Here is a 7,839-nt window from a genome sequence, read left to right as displayed (position 1 = left end):
ACGATAAACATGCTAATTTTACAGGAAGTTGATTAATAAAATTATGCGAGCAAAAATGGTATTTGCAATCAAAATCACTTGAAGAACTATTTCCTAGGGTCAAGCTAGTGGTCTCTACGAATGACAATCAAAGGAAAATTGCAAGACAAGTTCAATAGATAATAGTAGATTCCAAATCAGTGTGTCGTATCAATGAAAATTACTATTTCGGGGATTTTTTGGATTTCCCTTGGGATACTGGTTGCACTCCTCGAAAAGATTGGCTCGGACACCTAAAAAAGAACAAATATCCCGTTGCCGGAATATTCGCCTCCGATAGTCAAGCTAGTAATCGGAAATCGAAAAAGCTAGAAAGAGAAAGTACAAAGAAGCTGAAGTTGATGAGCGTCGTTTATGGTGCTCAAAAGAATAAGATTTAGGTTCATTTTCTTTATTTTCTTTCATCATTTTCATATAATTCTCTTAGTTTTATTTGATTTTCCATTTTTATAATTCACTTTAGTTCTCGATTGGTTTTTACGAGTTTTTCATATTTTTAGTTGATAATTCATAATTTTAGTTTTAGTTTTACCTTGCTACGCTTTCTATCTTTGTTTTATTTATGTTTTGTAGGTGAATAATCAAGTCAATTTGCTCATTTTAGGACTGCCATGTCCGCGGGCATCATCTCGAGTGCACTGATGATGGGGATGCTCGGGAGCGCGGAGTTTGATCAAGCAAGCAAAGGAGCCAAAGCCTAGTGCATCGCAAAGGGGAGCGCGCGCGACACAGGGGTGCGTGCGCGCAGACCTAACTGTGCGCGCGCGCGGCTAGTCTGTGCGTGTGCACAGCCTGTGCGGCCCCCTTCGCTCGATTTTTCTTATTTATAGCTTTTGACTTTCTTTTTGAGGACGACTTAACTTTGTACTAGAGAGAGAATTTTTCCAGAAACAGTAGAGAGAGAAGCTTAAGATTTACTTGTTTGTACTTGAACTTAATCTTAGATTTCAATTTGATCTTGAAATTCCTTCTTCAATTCAATGAATGTTTGTAAGATTTCTTTCCCTTGATTTACTTTTAATGCAATTTCTTCTAGTTTCTTGGATTTTGATTGAGATTACATTCCTTGCTTTAGAATTTGTTGATTGATTGATTTTCTTTTGATTAAGCTTTAAATGAATATGAATTTGTTTTGTTTCTTAATTTCACCATGTTTAGTGAGTAGATTAGTTGCTAGGGAGAAGGGGAAGCATGCTTAATTGATGATTTTTGCTAGTTGATGATGCTAAATTGATTTGAATGGTGCAATTAAATTCGTTGACATAGTTGTGCATGTGATTAATTAGACTAGGAGTGATCAACCTATAAGATTAATCTAGATTGCATTGCAAATTTCAATGACATGAACCCTTGATTAGGGAATTGCTTTAATTGATTGAATTTGATTGTGATTTTCCTAGTTAGCCATTCATAGTGAACCCTAGCTTGGCTTATAGGAGATAGCCCTTGAATTCCTTTGATTGCAACTATTGTTTGTCCTTTGCAATGTTTGAATTGATTGAGTGATCCTTTAATTAGCATAATCATTGAGCTTGCATGTGGAACCTATATCCCTAGTGTTTAGTATATTGAATTTCTCGATTTATCTAGTTTTCTCGATACCTTAGTTACCAATCGCATCTTCCCGCAATCTTCGAAGTAGCTTGACCTAGGCTATAGCTTGCACCTACTCATTCCCTTGGGTTCGACCCTTGACTTACTATATACTCGTATTAGGTTGGTCGAGTGTTTATAAATTTTCTTTGGCTCTAGGAAAGGGTAGAGAACGACCTACATTTTCCTCGTGTCAAAAATGGCGTCGTTGCTAGGGAATGATATTGGTGCTTTGTTATAGTTGTTGAGTCTATTTCACCATTATTTGAAAATACAAAAAGATTTTCTTTTAGCCGTGCTACTAACCATTTCTTTTGAGATTTTATGCATAGAGCAGGTGATCATTCACTAGTGCCATTTGATCCGGAAATTGAGAGAACTATTGCAAGGTTGAGGGGTGCTAGACGATCTTTGAGCCCTAGCATTTCAAGTGAAGAAGAGCCACAACAAGAAGAACAAGCAAGAATGGGAGAGAATCCGAGAGTGGCATTGAAAGAATTGGGGATTCTCGGTGCATATAGATTTGAGAGTGGGATTGCTCCACCTACAACACCGGCAAATGATTTTGAAATAAGACCGGCAATGATCACTTTGATAGAGAGGCGACAATTTAGTGGGGCCAAGCATGAAATCCCACTAAACCATCTCAAGGAGTTCAAGAAATATTGCAATACTATCAAGGTGAACGGAATTTCCCAAGAATTCATCCGCCTCAAGCTCTTTCCCTTTTCTCTCATAGGGCGTGCTTTGGAATGGCTAGACAAGGAGGTTAAGCCGAATTCTCTAAGGACATGGGATGAGGTCACCAAGGAATTTTTATCCCATTTCTATCCTCAGAAGAAAACGGCGGAGGCTAGAGCTTTGATTCAAGGTTTCAATAAAAAGCCAAGTGAGAGCCTCTATGAAGCATGGGAGAGATACAAGGAGTATCAAAGAGAATGTCCTCATCACGGAATTCCAACCTATCAAATCATTCAAATCTTCTATGGAGGCCTTAGCCCTCAAGGAAAATCATGTTTATATGGAGGAGCCGGAGGTCCTATCATGAACAAAACAGAAGAGGAAGTCGTGGACATAATTGAGGACGTAGTGAGGTATTATAGAGATTGGCAAGATGGAGAAAGAGAGTCAACTAGCAAGAGTAGCTCTTTGGTGTACTCAGTTGATCATCTAAATGCAATCAACAATCTATCCTCTTAAATGACAAACTTGGGGAAGGAGATGTCCGCTATCAAGGCAAAGTTGGAAAGTGCTACCTACCAAGTTTCAAGTCTTCCCTCCCAGTCTAAGGGAAGAGGTATGTCTCCTAATTCCCAACCCCTTCCTTCTTCTAGTAACATGCCTGGTGGATGCTTGTTTTGTGATTTTTGTTGTTATTGTGGGTCGTATGATCATGATGTTTCTAGTTGCCTCATGCATGTATGGATGTTTGTGATGATCAAGATGGAAATGTGAATGAGCATGTGAACTATGTGTCAAATAATCATGATTCTAGGTTTGAGACTCAAAGAGGTCAATGGAATAGGAATTACAACAATCATGGCAATTTTGACAACTATAACCAAGGTGGTGGCTATAGGAACCAAGGTTCTCGAGGTAATTATAACAATCAAGGTTATAGTAGCCAAAATCAAAACAAAATTATGGTAATCCAAACCAAGGTTATGGGAATCATAATCAAGGTAGTGGTAACCATAATCAAGGTTATGGTCAAAATCAAAATAAAGGTAATTGGAACAATCAAGGTAGAGGCAATTTTTAAAATAATGCTCAAAAAGGCACTCCACCCGGATTTGCTCCAAAGGCTCAAAATAATAATTCTTATGTTAAATCCTCTTCTTCTTCACATAGAACAAATTTGGAAGAAATCATTGAAAATCAAACAAAGTTGTTGAACACTTACATGATCGTAAGTGATAAGAAATTTAATGAAATGATGACTCATAATAAGATGCTTGAAAATCAAATTTCTCAACTTGCTAATGCTTTGAAAGACCATGCTAGTCCTTCTTCTTTACCTTCCCAAGGCCTAGATCCTAAGAGACCGGTTAATGCTATTGTCACAAGGAATGGTAAGATTCTTGAGGAGAGTTTGCTTAAGAAGAGTGAGACCAAAAAGGGCACAAAAGGGGTTTTGGTTGAAGATGAGAGAGATGGTGCATCTTTGAGTGAGGTTTAGATTGAGAAGCCTAGTGAGGTGAGAGTGGAGAAAGAGATTGTGAAACCCAAGCTTCCTTATCCACAAAAATTCATGAGACACAAGTTAGATGAACAATTTGGAAGATTCATTGACATGCTTAAGCAACTTCACCTTTCTCTACCAATTACCGAAGTTGTCACCCAAATTCCCAACTACGCAAAATTCCTCAAATACATTTTGAGTGGTAGGAGGACATGTGATGGTGTAGAGACGGTGAACTTGACCGAGATTTGTAATGCTATCATAATGAATAATATGCCACCTAAGCTAAAAGACCCCGGAAACTTTTCTATCCCTTGTGCCATTTATAAAATGCAAATTGAGAATGCATTGTGTGACCTAGGAGCTAGTGTTAGCCTTATGCCATACTCGGTGTACCAAAGACTTGAGCTAGGGGAATTCTTACCTACTAACATCACTTTTCAATTGGCCGATAGGTCAATTAAGTTTCCTAAGGGTAAGGTAGAGGATGTTCCTTTGAGGGTTGGGAAATTTGTTATTCCGGTGGATTTTGTTGTGCTTGAGATGGATGAACATGCTAATATTCCCATCATTCTAGGGAGACCATTCCTTGCTACTTCTGATGCTTTGATAGATGTGAAAAGTGCTAAAATTTTGCTCAAAGTAGGGGATGAAGTGATAGAATTTGATTTGAATGATAGCATGAAGTATCCAAGTTCTTCTTTAGAAAATAGTATGTTAATTGCTTCTCTCGATCATGTTGTGTCTTCTATGCATAAGCAATTGCTCACTTCTAACGATGCTCTTGAGAATGTTTTGTTGAATAAGGAAAAGATAGGTACTCCAAACAAGGAGATGGGTTTATATGAAGATTTGCTCAATGGAAGCTTTGAGGATGTTGAAGAGCAAATGTGTTTGAGCATTTCTAGCCAAGAAGCGTTGCAAGTGGCAACATCGAAGGAAGGTGAAGGTGCTCCGATGGTTGAGCTCAAACCTCTTCCATCACACCTTAGGTATGAATTTTTGGGACCCAACTCCACTTTTCCCGTGATTGTTAGCTCTTCTTTGAGTGAGCATCAAGCTCAAAAGTTGTGTGGTGTTTTGAAAAAGCACCGAAGTGCTTTGGGTTATACCATTGATGACCTCAAAGGTATAAGCCCCGCTTTATGTACACATCACATAACTCTTGAGGAGGGTGCTTTACCTTCTATTGAGGAGGGTGCTTTACCTAAAAGTTGGATGATGCTCTTTGGGCCTATCGAATGGCTTTTAAGACCCCCATAGGTACCACTCCATACCGCCTAGTCTACGACAAGTCATGCCATGTCCCGGTTGAAATTGAACACCGTGCTTTATGGGAAATCAAGAAGATAAATTTTGACTTAGCAAGTGCGGGGGAGAAAAGGTGGCTAGATCTTCATAAGCTAGAGGAGCTTCGGTTTGATGCTTATGATTGTGCTAGTGTGTATAAAGCTCGTTCCAAGGAAACACATGACAAGCTTATTGAGAAGAAAGATTTTTGTGTTGGCGATAAGGTTCTTCTCTAAAATTCAAAAACAAAGTTGTTTCCCGGAAAGCTCATGTCAAGATGGAGCGGTCCCTATTTGGTCAAGAATGTTTTTCCAAGTGGTGTTGTAGAGGTCTCAATGATGGATTCTTCTTCTCCATTTAAGGTCAATGGCCATCGTCTCAAGAAGTATTTCAACGGTGCTTTTGTTGGCCTTGTTCACTCATTGCTTTTCCGACAACCACCTTAATTGGTGGAGGACGTCAAGCTATGACGTTAAACAAGCGCTACCCGGGAGGCAACCCGGTTTTCTAACCTTTTTCTTTCGATTTTACATTTTTCTATATTTCTTTTATCCTTGAGATTTTTCTTATTTCTCTTTTTTTTTGTTTGTTTTCTTGATTTTAGGTACCATGAGATTGGTTCGGAGAAAATTTCCAACAATTTTGGTGTTATTTCAAGCTTTCTCGAGGTTTGGATAAGTTTAGGTGGAAAGCTTGTTGGGGTCATATGCTCTCATGTTTGCATTTTTATTGATTTTCTAATCTTTTTCGAATGCACTTTCAAATATCTCATTATGCAAACACGAGAGTATATTCATGGCCGAAATATTCTTGCTTGGTGCACGCGCACCATAGGTTGCGCGCACGCACCAAAGGGGTCAGAAAATTTTCACTAACTTTGACAAAATTTGACGGTTTTTGAACCATGCCCGTACCCCCTTGGTGCGCACGCACCCACCCCTGCCCGCACGCACCACAAGGGTCAGCATTTTGGCCTTTTTTTTTAACAACCCCAGCCCCTACCTGGTGCGCACGCACCTCCTGGCTACGGGCACGCACCAGGTAGGCAGCAATTTTGGCCTGTTTTTGAACCCCCCCTGATGTCGCCAGGTGCGCACGCATTGTCGCCTGCGCGCACGCACCGTCGCCTGGCGCCAGTGCGTTCAGCACCCCCCCCTTATTACCCCAAAACGCACCAACCTTATTTCTCCATTCTCTCTCCCCGATTTCCCCTTACTCCCTCATTCATTCTTCTATCTTCAACCCTTCTAAACCTTTGCAAATTCACAAAGTTACTCATTTTTCATATTCATTTCTTCACAAATTACATCAAAGCATAATCAAATCCCTTCCAAAACAAAAAAATTCCAGAAATTCGAACTTGAAATTCGAAAATTGGGGTTCATTTCGAAATTTTTATGTTATGATTTAGTGCTTGAATCTTGTCTTTGGGTGTTCTATTTGATCTTAAATCTTCATTTTTGGCAATTTGCAAGTAATTCAAGGCTTCATTGAGGTATAATTTCTTATTTTCTAGTCATCTTCTTCCTCATTGTTCAAGCTTGAAACCTTGTTTTTGCTCATGGTAGAACTTCATTGTTGGTCCTTTTTGCTTGTAATTTGTGTTGAATGATGTTATTAGATGATAAATTGAAGCTTTTTCATGATGATTTTGTATACCTTGCTTGATTTCTTGATTCACCATTGTTGGTCATTTTCTCACTCATGGGTATTCTTTATGATGGTTTTATTGCTTTGAGAATTCAATGTTTGAGTTATTTTGCTCAATTTAATTAATGATTTGGTCTCTTATGTTCATTTTTGCCTTTAATCCATGCTTACTTGCTTCAAATTCATGATTTTATATTAATGGCATTTTGTTCATATATAGCCATCTCATGATTTGGTCTCTTACTTGTTTCTATTTTGAGATAATTGCTTTTGTGCTTGATTCTTGAGCAATTACTTATGCTTATTATTGAAATATGACAAATGTAAGATTTGCTCATGAGTTGTTTTCCTTCTTGTAGATGGCTCCAATCCGTCACAAGAAGCGAGCAAGATCAAGTTCAAGCAAACCTAGGCATGTTGTTCCACCTCTACCCAAGGTAGAAGAGACATACGTCATTGAATTTTCTAAAGAATCACATTGGGATCGTTTCAAGCGTCTATCCAAGAGAAAGCTAAGACTAACAAGATTTTACGATCAAGCAACAACCAAGTTTCTTGGCATAGATGAGGACGTTCGGCTTCTTGCAAAGAGCCTTGATCTTTTAGAGTTCTTGGATTTGAGCACCCCTACTTATCCTAGGGTGACCTATGAATTTCTTTCCTCTCTTGAAGTAGTCCGAGAACCGGGTGACAATTCCTCAAGGATTTTGACTTTCCAACTTTTCAATCATGATCACTCATTGACGAATTCTCAACTATGTTCATACTTCAAGTTTCCATGGGCCGAGGACGCGGATCATTATATCTATCCGGCGCATGGTAGAATGACAGATGATCATGGATATAATGAGCAACGTTGGTGGAGAAGTATCTTGGAGGAAGGGAAGTATGAGCCTCAAAATTCCAAGACCGCCTCCATGATTCATCCGGCTATGCGGTATTTCAACCGTCTCCTCACTTACGCTCTTTGCTCCAAGGACTCTTTGGGAGCTATCTCTCGAGAGGATCTTTGTTGGTTGTGGATAGCCGACCAAAATGACTTTGAGATTGAGTTAGTGGATTTCACAGAGCACTTCATCAATCGA

The 7,839-nt window shown here is 39.1% G+C and overlaps 1 non-coding gene across 1 annotated transcript; it reads right to left on the bottom strand.

Annotated features, from left to right (window-relative positions):
- Nucleotides 1-2,482: 2,482 nt before the first annotated feature.
- LOC145569547 (small nucleolar RNA R71) lies at nucleotides 2,483-2,588 on the bottom strand. Its single transcript, XR_014096143.1, has one exon. It is a non-coding gene; the product is annotated as a small nucleolar RNA R71 (small nucleolar RNA).
- Between the last annotated feature and the right edge of the window lie 5,251 nt (nucleotides 2,589-7,839).

This window comes from Chenopodium album, chromosome 11, assembly GCF_948465745.1.
Source record: "Chenopodium album chromosome 11, dcCheAlbu1.1, whole genome shotgun sequence".
Taxonomy (NCBI): Eukaryota; Viridiplantae; Streptophyta; class Magnoliopsida; order Caryophyllales; family Amaranthaceae; genus Chenopodium; species Chenopodium album.
Note: the sequence above shows the minus strand (reverse complement) of the source record. Positions and strands in the feature narration are given on the sequence as shown.